The sequence below is a fragment of the Pseudorasbora parva genome, chromosome 6 (assembly GCF_024679245.1).
Source record: "Pseudorasbora parva isolate DD20220531a chromosome 6, ASM2467924v1, whole genome shotgun sequence".
NCBI lineage: Eukaryota > Metazoa > Chordata > Actinopteri > Cypriniformes > Gobionidae > Pseudorasbora > Pseudorasbora parva.
In genome coordinates, this window is record NC_090177.1 from 48,190,426 (window position 1) to 48,203,894 (window position 13,469).

At 53.4% G+C, this 13,469-nt stretch overlaps 15 non-coding genes across 15 annotated transcripts; all 15 read left to right on the forward strand.

The window, feature by feature from the left end:
* The first annotated feature begins 155 nt into the window (after positions 1-155).
* On the forward strand, positions 156-319 carry LOC137079691 (U1 spliceosomal RNA). Its single transcript, XR_010905635.1, has one exon. It is a non-coding gene; the product is annotated as a U1 spliceosomal RNA (small nuclear RNA).
* Positions 320-1,327: 1,008 nt separating this feature from the next.
* On the forward strand, positions 1,328-1,518 carry LOC137079857 (U2 spliceosomal RNA). Its single transcript, XR_010905789.1, has one exon. It is a non-coding gene; the product is annotated as a U2 spliceosomal RNA (small nuclear RNA).
* A 466-nt stretch (positions 1,519-1,984) lies between these two features.
* On the forward strand, positions 1,985-2,148 carry LOC137079693 (U1 spliceosomal RNA). The gene has a single exon (XR_010905637.1). It is a non-coding gene; the product is annotated as a U1 spliceosomal RNA (small nuclear RNA).
* Positions 2,149-3,156: 1,008 nt separating this feature from the next.
* LOC137079858 (U2 spliceosomal RNA) lies at positions 3,157-3,347 on the forward strand. Its single transcript, XR_010905790.1, has one exon. It is a non-coding gene; the product is annotated as a U2 spliceosomal RNA (small nuclear RNA).
* Positions 3,348-3,813: 466 nt separating this feature from the next.
* On the forward strand, positions 3,814-3,977 carry LOC137079694 (U1 spliceosomal RNA). The gene has a single exon (XR_010905638.1). It is a non-coding gene; the product is annotated as a U1 spliceosomal RNA (small nuclear RNA).
* Positions 3,978-4,985: 1,008 nt separating this feature from the next.
* On the forward strand, positions 4,986-5,176 carry LOC137079859 (U2 spliceosomal RNA). The gene has a single exon (XR_010905791.1). It is a non-coding gene; the product is annotated as a U2 spliceosomal RNA (small nuclear RNA).
* Positions 5,177-5,642: 466 nt separating this feature from the next.
* On the forward strand, positions 5,643-5,806 carry LOC137079695 (U1 spliceosomal RNA). The gene has a single exon (XR_010905639.1). It is a non-coding gene; the product is annotated as a U1 spliceosomal RNA (small nuclear RNA).
* Positions 5,807-6,814: 1,008 nt separating this feature from the next.
* LOC137079860 (U2 spliceosomal RNA) lies at positions 6,815-7,005 on the forward strand. The gene has a single exon (XR_010905792.1). It is a non-coding gene; the product is annotated as a U2 spliceosomal RNA (small nuclear RNA).
* Positions 7,006-7,471: 466 nt separating this feature from the next.
* Positions 7,472-7,635, forward strand: LOC137079696 (U1 spliceosomal RNA). Its single transcript, XR_010905640.1, has one exon. It is a non-coding gene; the product is annotated as a U1 spliceosomal RNA (small nuclear RNA).
* Positions 7,636-8,643: 1,008 nt separating this feature from the next.
* On the forward strand, positions 8,644-8,834 carry LOC137079861 (U2 spliceosomal RNA). Its single transcript, XR_010905793.1, has one exon. It is a non-coding gene; the product is annotated as a U2 spliceosomal RNA (small nuclear RNA).
* A 466-nt stretch (positions 8,835-9,300) lies between these two features.
* On the forward strand, positions 9,301-9,464 carry LOC137079697 (U1 spliceosomal RNA). The gene has a single exon (XR_010905641.1). It is a non-coding gene; the product is annotated as a U1 spliceosomal RNA (small nuclear RNA).
* Positions 9,465-10,472: 1,008 nt separating this feature from the next.
* On the forward strand, positions 10,473-10,663 carry LOC137079862 (U2 spliceosomal RNA). Its single transcript, XR_010905794.1, has one exon. It is a non-coding gene; the product is annotated as a U2 spliceosomal RNA (small nuclear RNA).
* A 466-nt stretch (positions 10,664-11,129) lies between these two features.
* Positions 11,130-11,293, forward strand: LOC137079698 (U1 spliceosomal RNA). Its single transcript, XR_010905642.1, has one exon. It is a non-coding gene; the product is annotated as a U1 spliceosomal RNA (small nuclear RNA).
* A 1,008-nt stretch (positions 11,294-12,301) lies between these two features.
* LOC137079863 (U2 spliceosomal RNA) lies at positions 12,302-12,492 on the forward strand. The gene has a single exon (XR_010905795.1). It is a non-coding gene; the product is annotated as a U2 spliceosomal RNA (small nuclear RNA).
* A 466-nt stretch (positions 12,493-12,958) lies between these two features.
* LOC137079699 (U1 spliceosomal RNA) lies at positions 12,959-13,122 on the forward strand. The gene has a single exon (XR_010905643.1). It is a non-coding gene; the product is annotated as a U1 spliceosomal RNA (small nuclear RNA).
* The last annotated feature ends 347 nt before the right edge of the window (positions 13,123-13,469 follow it).

Here is a 13,469-nt window from a genome sequence, read left to right on the forward strand (position 1 = left end):
GACACCTGATTCAAATCAAGGTCACGCACGCACGCACGCAGCAGTCAAGCAATGGAAGGTGCCCCGTCCTTCCTTTTCTTGGGGGAGGGGAAGGTCACCGTGTTTGAGGATGGCGAAGGGGGATAGGGGGCCTCTGCCTGGAGGCCAGGCAACTCATACTTACCTGGCAGGGGAGACACCATGATCAGGAAGGTGGTTCACCCAGGGCGAGGCTCGGCCATTGCACTCCGGTTGTGCTGACCCCTGCGAATTCCCCAAATGTGGGAATCTCGACTGCGTAATTTATGGTAGTGGGGGACTGCGTTCGCGCTCTCCCCTGTACACACTGGTTAAAAGCAGATAGCGTGGAGGGAAAAAGCGTGCGGTTCTTGACGCTTGTGGCGCCGCCCACTGCCCCAAAGGGTGAAGTTGCACCAGTTTTGTTATGTTTCTGTCTCTTTCTGCTGTGTCAGCCAGTGACCCGGAGAGTTCAGAGAACTGAACTGCGTTTGTTTTCATCGAGGTTGTCGAAACCTGCGACCGGTTTGCCGAATGTGGTTTTTCCCACAAACTTTGATATTCAACGGACGAGTTGATTGACAGCAGTGGTCCCAAAGGCAAAGTTGTTCGGATGGAGGTTTTCTGTCGTATGGTACGACTGTCTCGTGCGCGTGCTGTGAAAAAGCACGCGACATACGTTCGCCTATAGCCGCTCTCATGTTGTTGCTTTTTCATTTTAAAGCGCCACTAGGTGGCCATTCACCGCGTCCTTTCTCGCCTGACCCCAGACTGAGCCCGTGCACGGGTGTACCGGCTTGGGTGAAATTGTCTCGTTCCGTCCAAGAGCTATAGCCGTTCTAGCAGACCCCGCCTCGCCCAGCCCGTAGGTTTCGGCCTGCCGCCGCCAAGCTGAATCGAAATTCCCACTTTTTTTCCGATCTGGACGGACAGTCAGACTCCAGAGAATCTTTCTGCACTGGTTTGGGCCAGATCGGGCAAAAGACCTAGGACTAGTGTGCAAAAGTAGGTTTTTCACAAAATCCCAAATACCCGAAAATTTCGCCAGCGCAACCTTCGAATCCGAGGCATGCGTCTCGCTCGGCTCGAGCCAAGGATTCCGATGATATAAGACACTTGGTTCTGCGGCGTGCGGTTTGGGAGCTACGAGCCATTTCGTGCCGGGCCCATCGGGGGGCCAGCCTTGGTGATGTTGTAGAGCGAGTGGCTAGTACCATCCCTCAAAGTTTCAGGTCTCTACGACGTAAGGCCTTTGCCAACCCTCCCCCCCTCACCGCTTCCCAGATGGGCGTCGCCTTTGCCGGCTCCCCTGCCGCTGCGTCATTGTGTCATCGCTTCTCGGCCTTTTGGCTAAGATCAAGTGTAGTATCTGTTCTTATCAGTTTAATATCTGATACGTCCCCTATCCGGGGACTGCATATTAAATTGATTTTTGGCACATGGAGCCGGAACCGGGGCTTGCTCCGTCCACTCCACGCATCGACCTGGTATTGCAGTGCCTCCAGGAACGGTGTGCTTCCCCTTTTTGGGGACTGCGAATTGTTGTGACTAATAGAAGAACCAACAACACCACTGGAATTTTGTCAGAGAATACAGAAATACGCAGGAAGCGCATACAGAATGACGATGAGGTGACGCAACGATGACCGTGCCACAGAGAAAGCAGCAAGCTGCGGTCATATGAGCATAGGGAAAAAAGAAGAACAAAAGCGTCGGTTGCCGGCCGGCTGACTCATCACCGTCACAGCACGTTTTTTGATGTCCCTCTTATTTGAGAGTCTTTACCAACGAGCTGATGAGTCGAATCAGGGGTTTGTGTTGGATGGATTAGGGACACCTGATTCAAATCAAGGTCACGCACGCACGCACGCAGCAGTCAAGCAATGGAAGGTGCCCCGTCCTTCCTTTTCTTGGGGGAGGGGAAGGTCACCGTGTTTGAGGATGGCGAAGGGGGATAGGGGGCCTCTGCCTGGAGGCCAGGCAACTCATACTTACCTGGCAGGGGAGACACCATGATCAGGAAGGTGGTTCACCCAGGGCGAGGCTCGGCCATTGCACTCCGGTTGTGCTGACCCCTGCGAATTCCCCAAATGTGGGAATCTCGACTGCGTAATTTATGGTAGTGGGGGACTGCGTTCGCGCTCTCCCCTGTACACACTGGTTAAAAGCAGATAGCGTGGAGGGAAAAAGCGTGCGGTTCTTGACGCTTGTGGCGCCGCCCACTGCCCCAAAGGGTGAAGTTGCACCAGTTTTGTTATGTTTCTGTCTCTTTCTGCTGTGTCAGCCAGTGACCCGGAGAGTTCAGAGAACTGAACTGCGTTTGTTTTCATCGAGGTTGTCGAAACCTGCGACCGGTTTGCCGAATGTGGTTTTTCCCACAAACTTTGATATTCAACGGACGAGTTGATTGACAGCAGTGGTCCCAAAGGCAAAGTTGTTCGGATGGAGGTTTTCTGTCGTATGGTACGACTGTCTCGTGCGCGTGCTGTGAAAAAGCACGCGACATACGTTCGCCTATAGCCGCTCTCATGTTGTTGCTTTTTCATTTTAAAGCGCCACTAGGTGGCCATTCACCGCGTCCTTTCTCGCCTGACCCCAGACTGAGCCCGTGCACGGGTGTACCGGCTTGGGTGAAATTGTCTCGTTCCGTCCAAGAGCTATAGCCGTTCTAGCAGACCCCGCCTCGCCCAGCCCGTAGGTTTCGGCCTGCCGCCGCCAAGCTGAATCGAAATTCCCACTTTTTTTCCGATCTGGACGGACAGTCAGACTCCAGAGAATCTTTCTGCACTGGTTTGGGCCAGATCGGGCAAAAGACCTAGGACTAGTGTGCAAAAGTAGGTTTTTCACAAAATCCCAAATACCCGAAAATTTCGCCAGCGCAACCTTCGAATCCGAGGCATGCGTCTCGCTCGGCTCGAGCCAAGGATTCCGATGATATAAGACACTTGGTTCTGCGGCGTGCGGTTTGGGAGCTACGAGCCATTTCGTGCCGGGCCCATCGGGGGGCCAGCCTTGGTGATGTTGTAGAGCGAGTGGCTAGTACCATCCCTCAAAGTTTCAGGTCTCTACGACGTAAGGCCTTTGCCAACCCTCCCCCCCTCACCGCTTCCCAGATGGGCGTCGCCTTTGCCGGCTCCCCTGCCGCTGCGTCATTGTGTCATCGCTTCTCGGCCTTTTGGCTAAGATCAAGTGTAGTATCTGTTCTTATCAGTTTAATATCTGATACGTCCCCTATCCGGGGACTGCATATTAAATTGATTTTTGGCACATGGAGCCGGAACCGGGGCTTGCTCCGTCCACTCCACGCATCGACCTGGTATTGCAGTGCCTCCAGGAACGGTGTGCTTCCCCTTTTTGGGGACTGCGAATTGTTGTGACTAATAGAAGAACCAACAACACCACTGGAATTTTGTCAGAGAATACAGAAATACGCAGGAAGCGCATACAGAATGACGATGAGGTGACGCAACGATGACCGTGCCACAGAGAAAGCAGCAAGCTGCGGTCATATGAGCATAGGGAAAAAAGAAGAACAAAAGCGTCGGTTGCCGGCCGGCTGACTCATCACCGTCACAGCACGTTTTTTGATGTCCCTCTTATTTGAGAGTCTTTACCAACGAGCTGATGAGTCGAATCAGGGGTTTGTGTTGGATGGATTAGGGACACCTGATTCAAATCAAGGTCACGCACGCACGCACGCAGCAGTCAAGCAATGGAAGGTGCCCCGTCCTTCCTTTTCTTGGGGGAGGGGAAGGTCACCGTGTTTGAGGATGGCGAAGGGGGATAGGGCGCCTCTGCCTGGAGGCCAGGCAACTCATACTTACCTGGCAGGGGAGACACCATGATCAGGAAGGTGGTTCACCCAGGGCGAGGCTCGGCCATTGCACTCCGGTTGTGCTGACCCCTGCGAATTCCCCAAATGTGGGAATCTCGACTGCGTAATTTATGGTAGTGGGGGACTGCGTTCGCGCTCTCCCCTGTACACACTGGTTAAAAGCAGATAGCGTGGAGGGAAAAAGCGTGCGGTTCTTGACGCTTGTGGCGCCGCCCACTGCCCCAAAGGGTGAAGTTGCACCAGTTTTGTTATGTTTCTGTCTCTTTCTGCTGTGTCAGCCAGTGACCCGGAGAGTTCAGAGAACTGAACTGCGTTTGTTTTCATCGAGGTTGTCGAAACCTGCGACCGGTTTGCCGAATGTGGTTTTTCCCACAAACTTTGATATTCAACGGACGAGTTGATTGACAGCAGTGGTCCCAAAGGCAAAGTTGTTCGGATGGAGGTTTTCTGTCGTATGGTACGACTGTCTCGTGCGCGTGCTGTGAAAAAGCACGCGACATACGTTCGCCTATAGCCGCTCTCATGTTGTTGCTTTTTCATTTTAAAGCGCCACTAGGTGGCCATTCACCGCGTCCTTTCTCGCCTGACCCCAGACTGAGCCCGTGCACGGGTGTACCGGCTTGGGTGAAATTGTCTCGTTCCGTCCAAGAGCTATAGCCGTTCTAGCAGACCCCGCCTCGCCCAGCCCGTAGGTTTCGGCCTGCCGCCGCCAAGCTGAATCGAAATTCCCACTTTTTTTCCGATCTGGACGGACAGTCAGACTCCAGAGAATCTTTCTGCACTGGTTTGGGCCAGATCGGGCAAAAGACCTAGGACTAGTGTGCAAAAGTAGGTTTTTCACAAAATCCCAAATACCCGAAAATTTCGCCAGCGCAACCTTCGAATCCGAGGCATGCGTCTCGCTCGGCTCGAGCCAAGGATTCCGATGATATAAGACACTTGGTTCTGCGGCGTGCGGTTTGGGAGCTACGAGCCATTTCGTGCCGGGCCCATCGGGGGGCCAGCCTTGGTGATGTTGTAGAGCGAGTGGCTAGTACCATCCCTCAAAGTTTCAGGTCTCTACGACGTAAGGCCTTTGCCAACCCTCCCCCCCTCACCGCTTCCCAGATGGGCGTCGCCTTTGCCGGCTCCCCTGCCGCTGCGTCATTGTGTCATCGCTTCTCGGCCTTTTGGCTAAGATCAAGTGTAGTATCTGTTCTTATCAGTTTAATATCTGATACGTCCCCTATCCGGGGACTGCATATTAAATTGATTTTTGGCACATGGAGCCGGAACCGGGGCTTGCTCCGTCCACTCCACGCATCGACCTGGTATTGCAGTGCCTCCAGGAACGGTGTGCTTCCCCTTTTTGGGGACTGCGAATTGTTGTGACTAATAGAAGAACCAACAACACCACTGGAATTTTGTCAGAGAATACAGAAATACGCAGGAAGCGCATACAGAATGACGATGAGGTGACGCAACGATGACCGTGCCACAGAGAAAGCAGCAAGCTGCGGTCATATGAGCATAGGGAAAAAAGAAGAACAAAAGCGTCGGTTGCCGGCCGGCTGACTCATCACCGTCACAGCACGTTTTTTGATGTCCCTCTTATTTGAGAGTCTTTACCAACGAGCTGATGAGTCGAATCAGGGGTTTGTGTTGGATGGATTAGGGACACCTGATTCAAATCAAGGTCACGCACGCACGCACGCAGCAGTCAAGCAATGGAAGGTGCCCCGTCCTTCCTTTTCTTGGGGGAGGGGAAGGTCACCGTGTTTGAGGATGGCGAAGGGGGATAGGGCGCCTCTGCCTGGAGGCCAGGCAACTCATACTTACCTGGCAGGGGAGACACCATGATCAGGAAGGTGGTTCACCCAGGGCGAGGCTCGGCCATTGCACTCCGGTTGTGCTGACCCCTGCGAATTCCCCAAATGTGGGAATCTCGACTGCGTAATTTATGGTAGTGGGGGACTGCGTTCGCGCTCTCCCCTGTACACACTGGTTAAAAGCAGATAGCGTGGAGGGAAAAAGCGTGCGGTTCTTGACGCTTGTGGCGCCGCCCACTGCCCCAAAGGGTGAAGTTGCACCAGTTTTGTTATGTTTCTGTCTCTTTCTGCTGTGTCAGCCAGTGACCCGGAGAGTTCAGAGAACTGAACTGCGTTTGTTTTCATCGAGGTTGTCGAAACCTGCGACCGGTTTGCCGAATGTGGTTTTTCCCACAAACTTTGATATTCAACGGACGAGTTGATTGACAGCAGTGGTCCCAAAGGCAAAGTTGTTCGGATGGAGGTTTTCTGTCGTATGGTACGACTGTCTCGTGCGCGTGCTGTGAAAAAGCACGCGACATACGTTCGCCTATAGCCGCTCTCATGTTGTTGCTTTTTCATTTTAAAGCGCCACTAGGTGGCCATTCACCGCGTCCTTTCTCGCCTGACCCCAGACTGAGCCCGTGCACGGGTGTACCGGCTTGGGTGAAATTGTCTCGTTCCGTCCAAGAGCTATAGCCGTTCTAGCAGACCCCGCCTCGCCCAGCCCGTAGGTTTCGGCCTGCCGCCGCCAAGCTGAATCGAAATTCCCACTTTTTTTCCGATCTGGACGGACAGTCAGACTCCAGAGAATCTTTCTGCACTGGTTTGGGCCAGATCGGGCAAAAGACCTAGGACTAGTGTGCAAAAGTAGGTTTTTCACAAAATCCCAAATACCCGAAAATTTCGCCAGCGCAACCTTCGAATCCGAGGCATGCGTCTCGCTCGGCTCGAGCCAAGGATTCTGATGATATAAGACACTTGGTTCTGCGGCGTGCGGTTTGGGAGCTACGAGCCATTTCGTGCCGGGCCCATCGGGGGGCCAGCCTTGGTGATGTTGTAGAGCGAGTGGCTAGTACCATCCCTCAAAGTTTCAGGTCTCTACGACGTAAGGCCTTTGCCAACCCTCCCCCCCTCACCGCTTCCCAGATGGGCGTCGCCTTTGCCGGCTCCCCTGCCGCTGCGTCATTGTGTCATCGCTTCTCGGCCTTTTGGCTAAGATCAAGTGTAGTATCTGTTCTTATCAGTTTAATATCTGATACGTCCCCTATCCGGGGACTGCATATTAAATTGATTTTTGGCACATGGAGCCGGAACCGGGGCTTGCTCCGTCCACTCCACGCATCGACCTGGTATTGCAGTGCCTCCAGGAACGGTGTGCTTCCCCTTTTTGGGGACTGCGAATTGTTGTGACTAATAGAAGAACCAACAACACCACTGGAATTTTTTTTGTCAGAGAATACAGAAATACGCAGGAAGCGCATACAGAATGACGATGAGGTGACGCAACGATGACCGTGCCACAGAGAAAGCAGCAAGCTGCGGTCATATGAGCATAGGGAAAAAAGAAGAACAAAAGCGTCGGTTGCCGGCCGGCTGACTCATCACCGTCACAGCACGTTTTTTGATGTCCCTCTTATTTGAGAGTCTTTACCAACGAGCTGATGAGTCGAATCAGGGGTTTGTGTTGGATGGATTAGGGACACCTGATTCAAATCAAGGTCACGCACGCACGCAGCAGTCAAGCAATGGAAGGTGCCCCGTCCTTCCTTTTCTTGGGGGAGGGGAAGGTCACCGTGTTTGAGGATGGCGAAGGGGGATAGGGCGCCTCTGCCTGGAGGCCAGGCAACTCATACTTACCTGGCAGGGGAGACACCATGATCAGGAAGGTGGTTCACCCAGGGCGAGGCTCGGCCATTGCACTCCGGTTGTGCTGACCCCTGCGAATTCCCCAAATGTGGGAATCTCGACTGCGTAATTTATGGTAGTGGGGGACTGCGTTCGCGCTCTCCCCTGTACACACTGGTTAAAAGCAGATAGCGTGGAGGGAAAAAGCGTGCGGTTCTTGACGCTTGTGGCGCCGCCCACTGCCCCAAAGGGTGAAGTTGCACCAGTTTTGTTATGTTTCTGTCTCTTTCTGCTGTGTCAGCCAGTGACCCGGAGAGTTCAGAGAACTGAACTGCGTTTGTTTTCATCGAGGTTGTCGAAACCTGCGACCGGTTTGCCGAATGTGGTTTTTCCCACAAACTTTGATATTCAACGGACGAGTTGATTGACAGCAGTGGTCCCAAAGGCAAAGTTGTTCGGATGGAGGTTTTCTGTCGTATGGTACGACTGTCTCGTGTGCGTGCTGTGAAAAAGCACGCGACATACGTTCGCCTATAGCCGCTCTCATGTTGTTGCTTTTTCATTTTAAAGCGCCACTAGGTGGCCATTCACCGCGTCCTTTCTCGCCTGACCCCAGACTGAGCCCGTGCACGGGTGTACCGGCTTGGGTGAAATTGTCTCGTTCCGTCCAAGAGCTATAGCCGTTCTAGCAGACCCCGCCTCGCCCAGCCCGTAGGTTTCGGCCTGCCGCCGCCAAGCTGAATCGAAATTCCCACTTTTTTTCCGATCTGGACGGACAGTCAGACTCCAGAGAATCTTTCTGCACTGGTTTGGGCCAGATCGGGCAAAAGACCTAGGACTAGTGTGCAAAAGTAGGTTTTTCACAAAATCCCAAATACCCGAAAATTTCGCCAGCGCAACCTTCGAATCCGAGGCATGCGTCTCGCTCGGCTCGAGCCAAGGATTCCGATGATATAAGACACTTGGTTCTGCGGCGTGCGGTTTGGGAGCTACGAGCCATTTCGTGCCGGGCCCATCGGGGGGCCAGCCTTGGTGATGTTGTAGAGCGAGTGGCTAGTACCATCCCTCAAAGTTTCAGGTCTCTACGACGTAAGGCCTTTGCCAACCCTCCCCCCCTCACCGCTTCCCAGATGGGCGTCGCCTTTGCCGGCTCCCCTGCCGCTGCGTCATTGTGTCATCGCTTCTCGGCCTTTTGGCTAAGATCAAGTGTAGTATCTGTTCTTATCAGTTTAATATCTGATACGTCCCCTATCCGGGGACTGCATATTAAATTGATTTTTGGCACATGGAGCCGGAACCGGGGCTTGCTCCGTCCACTCCACGCATCGACCTGGTATTGCAGTGCCTCCAGGAACGGTGTGCTTCCCCTTTTTGGGGACTGCGAATTGTTGTGACTAATAGAAGAACCAACAACACCACTGGAATTTTGTCAGAGAATACAGAAATACGCAGGAAGCGCATACAGAATGACGATGAGGTGACGCAACGATGACCGTGCCACAGAGAAAGCAGCAAGCTGCGGTCATATGAGCATAGGGAAAAAAGAAGAACAAAAGCGTCGGTTGCCGGCCGGCTGACTCATCACCGTCACAGCACGTTTTTTGATGTCCCTCTTATTTGAGAGTCTTTACCAACGAGCTGATGAGTCGAATCAGGGGTTTGTGTTGGATGGATTAGGGACACCTGATTCAAATCAAGGTCACGCACGCACGCACGCAGCAGTCAAGCAATGGAAGGTGCCCCGTCCTTCCTTTTCTTGGGGGAGGGGAAGGTCACCGTGTTTGAGGATGGCGAAGGGGGATAGGGGGCCTCTGCCTGGAGGCCAGGCAACTCATACTTACCTGGCAGGGGAGACACCATGATCAGGAAGGTGGTTCACCCAGGGCGAGGCTCGGCCATTGCACTCCGGTTGTGCTGACCCCTGCGAATTCCCCAAATGTGGGAATCTCGACTGCGTAATTTATGGTAGTGGGGGACTGCGTTCGCGCTCTCCCCTGTACACACTGGTTAAAAGCAGATAGCGTGGAGGGAAAAAGCGTGCGGTTCTTGACGCTTGTGGCGCCGCCCACTGCCCCAAAGGGTGAAGTTGCACCAGTTTTGTTATGTTTCTGTCTCTTTCTGCTGTGTCAGCCAGTGACCCGGAGAGTTCAGAGAACTGAACTGCGTTTGTTTTCATCGAGGTTGTCGAAACCTGCGACCGGTTTGCCGAATGTGGTTTTTCCCACAAACTTTGATATTCAACGGACGAGTTGATTGACAGCAGTGGTCCCAAAGGCAAAGTTGTTCGGATGGAGGTTTTCTGTCGTATGGTACGACTGTCTCGTGCGCGTGCTGTGAAAAAGCACGCGACATACGTTCGCCTATAGCCGCTCTCATGTTGTTGCTTTTTCATTTTAAAGCGCCACTAGGTGGCCATTCACCGCGTCCTTTCTCGCCTGACCCCAGACTGAGCCCGTGCACGGGTGTACCGGCTTGGGTGAAATTGTCTCGTTCCGTCCAAGAGCTATAGCCGTTCTAGCAGACCCCGCCTCGCCCAGCCCGTAGGTTTCGGCCTGCCGCCGCCAAGCTGAATCGAAATTCCCACTTTTTTTCCGATCTGGACGGACAGTCAGACTCCAGAGAATCTTTCTGCACTGGTTTGGGCCAGATCGGGCAAAAGACCTAGGACTAGTGTGCAAAAGTAGGTTTTTCACAAAATCCCAAATACCCGAAAATTTCGCCAGCGCAACCTTCGAATCCGAGGCATGCGTCTCGCTCGGCTCGAGCCAAGGATTCCGATGATATAAGACACTTGGTTCTGCGGCGTGCGGTTTGGGAGCTACGAGCCATTTCGTGCCGGGCCCATCGGGGGGCCAGCCTTGGTGATGTTGTAGAGCGAGTGGCTAGTACCATCCCTCAAAGTTTCAGGTCTCTACGACGTAAGGCCTTTGCCAACCCTCCCCCCCTCACCGCTTCCCAGATGGGCGTCGCCTTTGCCGGCTCCCCTGCCGCTGCGTCATTGTGTCATCGCTTCTCGGCCTTTTGGCTAAGATCAAGTGTAGTATCTGTTCTTATCAGTTTAATATCTGATACGTCCCCTATCCGGGGACTGCATATTAAATTGATTTTTGGCACATGGAGCCGGAACCGGGGCTTGCTCCGTCCACTCCACGCATCGACCTGGTATTGCAGTGCCTCCAGGAACGGTGTGCTTCCCCTTTTTGGGGACTGCGAATTGTTGTGACTAATAGAAGAACCAACAACACCACTGGAATTTTGTCAGAGAATACAGAAATACGCAGGAAGCGCATACAGAATGACGATGAGGTGACGCAACGATGACCGTGCCACAGAGAAAGCAGCAAGCTGCGGTCATATGAGCATAGGGAAAAAAGAAGAACAAAAGCGTCGGTTGCCGGCCGGCTGACTCATCACCGTCACAGCACGTTTTTTGATGTCCCTCTTATTTGAGAGTCTTTACCAACGAGCTGATGAGTCGAATCAGGGGTTTGTGTTGGATGGATTAGGGACACCTGATTCAAATCAAGGTCACGCACGCACGCACGCAGCAGTCAAGCAATGGAAGGTGCCCCGTCCTTCCTTTTCTTGGGGGAGGGGAAGGTCACCGTGTTTGAGGATGGCGAAGGGGGATAGGGCGCCTCTGCCTGGAGGCCAGGCAACTCATACTTACCTGGCAGGGGAGACACCATGATCAGGAAGGTGGTTCACCCAGGGCGAGGCTCGGCCATTGCACTCCGGTTGTGCTGACCCCTGCGAATTCCCCAAATGTGGGAATCTCGACTGCGTAATTTATGGTAGTGGGGGACTGCGTTCGCGCTCTCCCCTGTACACACTGGTTAAAAGCAGATAGCGTGGAGGGAAAAAGCGTGCGGTTCTTGACGCTTGTGGCGCCGCCCACTGCCCCAAAGGGTGAAGTTGCACCAGTTTTGTTATGTTTCTGTCTCTTTCTGCTGTGTCAGCCAGTGACCCGGAGAGTTCAGAGAACTGAACTGCGTTTGTTTTCATCGAGGTTGTCGAAACCTGCGACCGGTTTGCCGAATGTGGTTTTTCCCACAAACTTTGATATTCAACGGACGAGTTGATTGACAGCAGTGGTCCCAAAGGCAAAGTTGTTCGGATGGAGGTTTTCTGTCGTATGGTACGACTGTCTCGTGCGCGTGCTGTGAAAAAGCACGCGACATACGTTCGCCTATAGCCGCTCTCATGTTGTTGCTTTTTCATTTTAAAGCGCCACTAGGTGGCCATTCACCGCGTCCTTTCTCGCCTGACCCCAGACTGAGCCCGTGCACGGGTGTACCGGCTTGGGTGAAATTGTCTCGTTCCGTCCAAGAGCTATAGCCGTTCTAGCAGACCCCGCCTCGCCCAGCCCGTAGGTTTCGGCCTGCCGCCGCCAAGCTGAATCGAAATTCCCACTTTTTTTCCGATCTGGACGGACAGTCAGACTCCAGAGAATCTTTCTGCACTGGTTTGGGCCAGATCGGGCAAAAGACCTAGGACTAGTGTGCAAAAGTAGGTTTTTCACAAAATCCCAAATACCCGAAAATTTCGCCAGCGCAACCTTCGAATCCGAGGCATGCGTCTCGCTCGGCTCGAGCCAAGGATTCCGATGATATAAGACACTTGGTTCTGCGGCGTGCGGTTTGGGAGCTACGAGCCATTTCGTGCCGGGCCCATCGGGGGGCCAGCCTTGGTGATGTTGTAGAGCGAGTGGCTAGTACCATCCCTCAAAGTTTCAGGTCTCTACGACGTAAGGCCTTTGCCAACCCTCCCCCCCTCACCGCTTCCCAGATGGGCGTCGCCTTTGCCGGCTCCCCTGCCGCTGCGTCATTGTGTCATCGCTTCTCGGCCTTTTGGCTAAGATCAAGTGTAGTATCTGTTCTTATCAGTTTAATATCTGATACGTCCCCTATCCGGGGACTGCATATTAAATTGATTTTTGGCACATGGAGCCGGAACCGGGGCTTGCTCCGTCCACTCCACGCATCGACCTGGTATTGCAGTGCCTCCAGGAACGGTGTGCTTCCCCTTTTTGGGGACTGCGAATTGTTGTGACTAATAGAAGAACCAACAACACCACTGGAATTTTGTCAGAGAATACAGAAATACGCAGGAAGCGCATACAGAATGACGATGAGGTGACGCAACGATGACCGTGCCACAGAGAAAGCAGCAAGCTGCGGTCATATGAGCATAGGGAAAAAAGAAGAACAAAAGCGTCGGTTGCCGGCCGGCTGACTCATCACCGTCACAGCACGTTTTTTGATGTCCCTCTTATTTGAGAGTCTTTACCAACGAGCTGATGAGTCGAATCAGGGGTTTGTGTTGGATGGATTAGGGACACCTGATTCAAATCAAGGTCACGCACGCACGCACGCAGCAGTCAAGCAATGGAAGGTGCCCCGTCCTTCCTTTTCTTGGGGGAGGGGAAGGTCACCGTGTTTGAGGATGGCGAAGGGGGATAGGGCGCCTCTGCCTGGAGGCCAGGCAACTCATACTTACCTGGCAGGGGAGACACCATGATCAGGAAGGTGGTTCACCCAGGGCGAGGCTCGGCCATTGCACTCCGGTTGTGCTGACCCCTGCGAATTCCCCAAATGTGGGAATCTCGACTGCGTAATTTATGGTAGTGGGGGACTGCGTTCGCGCTCTCCCCTGTACACACTGGTTAAAAGCAGATAGCGTGGAGGGAAAAAGCGTGCGGTTCTTGACGCTTGTGGCGCCGCCCACTGCCCCAAAGGGTGAAGTTGCACCAGTTTTGTTATGTTTCTGTCTCTTTCTGCTGTGTCAGCCAGTGACCCGGAGAGTTCAGAGAACTGAACTGCGTTTGTTTTCATCGAGGTTGTCGAAACCTGCGACCGGTTTGCCGAATGTGGTTTTTCCCACAAACTTTGATATTCAACGGACGAGTTGATTGACAGCAGTGGTCCCAAAGGCAAAGTTGTTCGGATGGAGGTTTTCTGTCGTATGGTACGACTGTCTCGTGCGCGTGCTGTGAAAAAGCA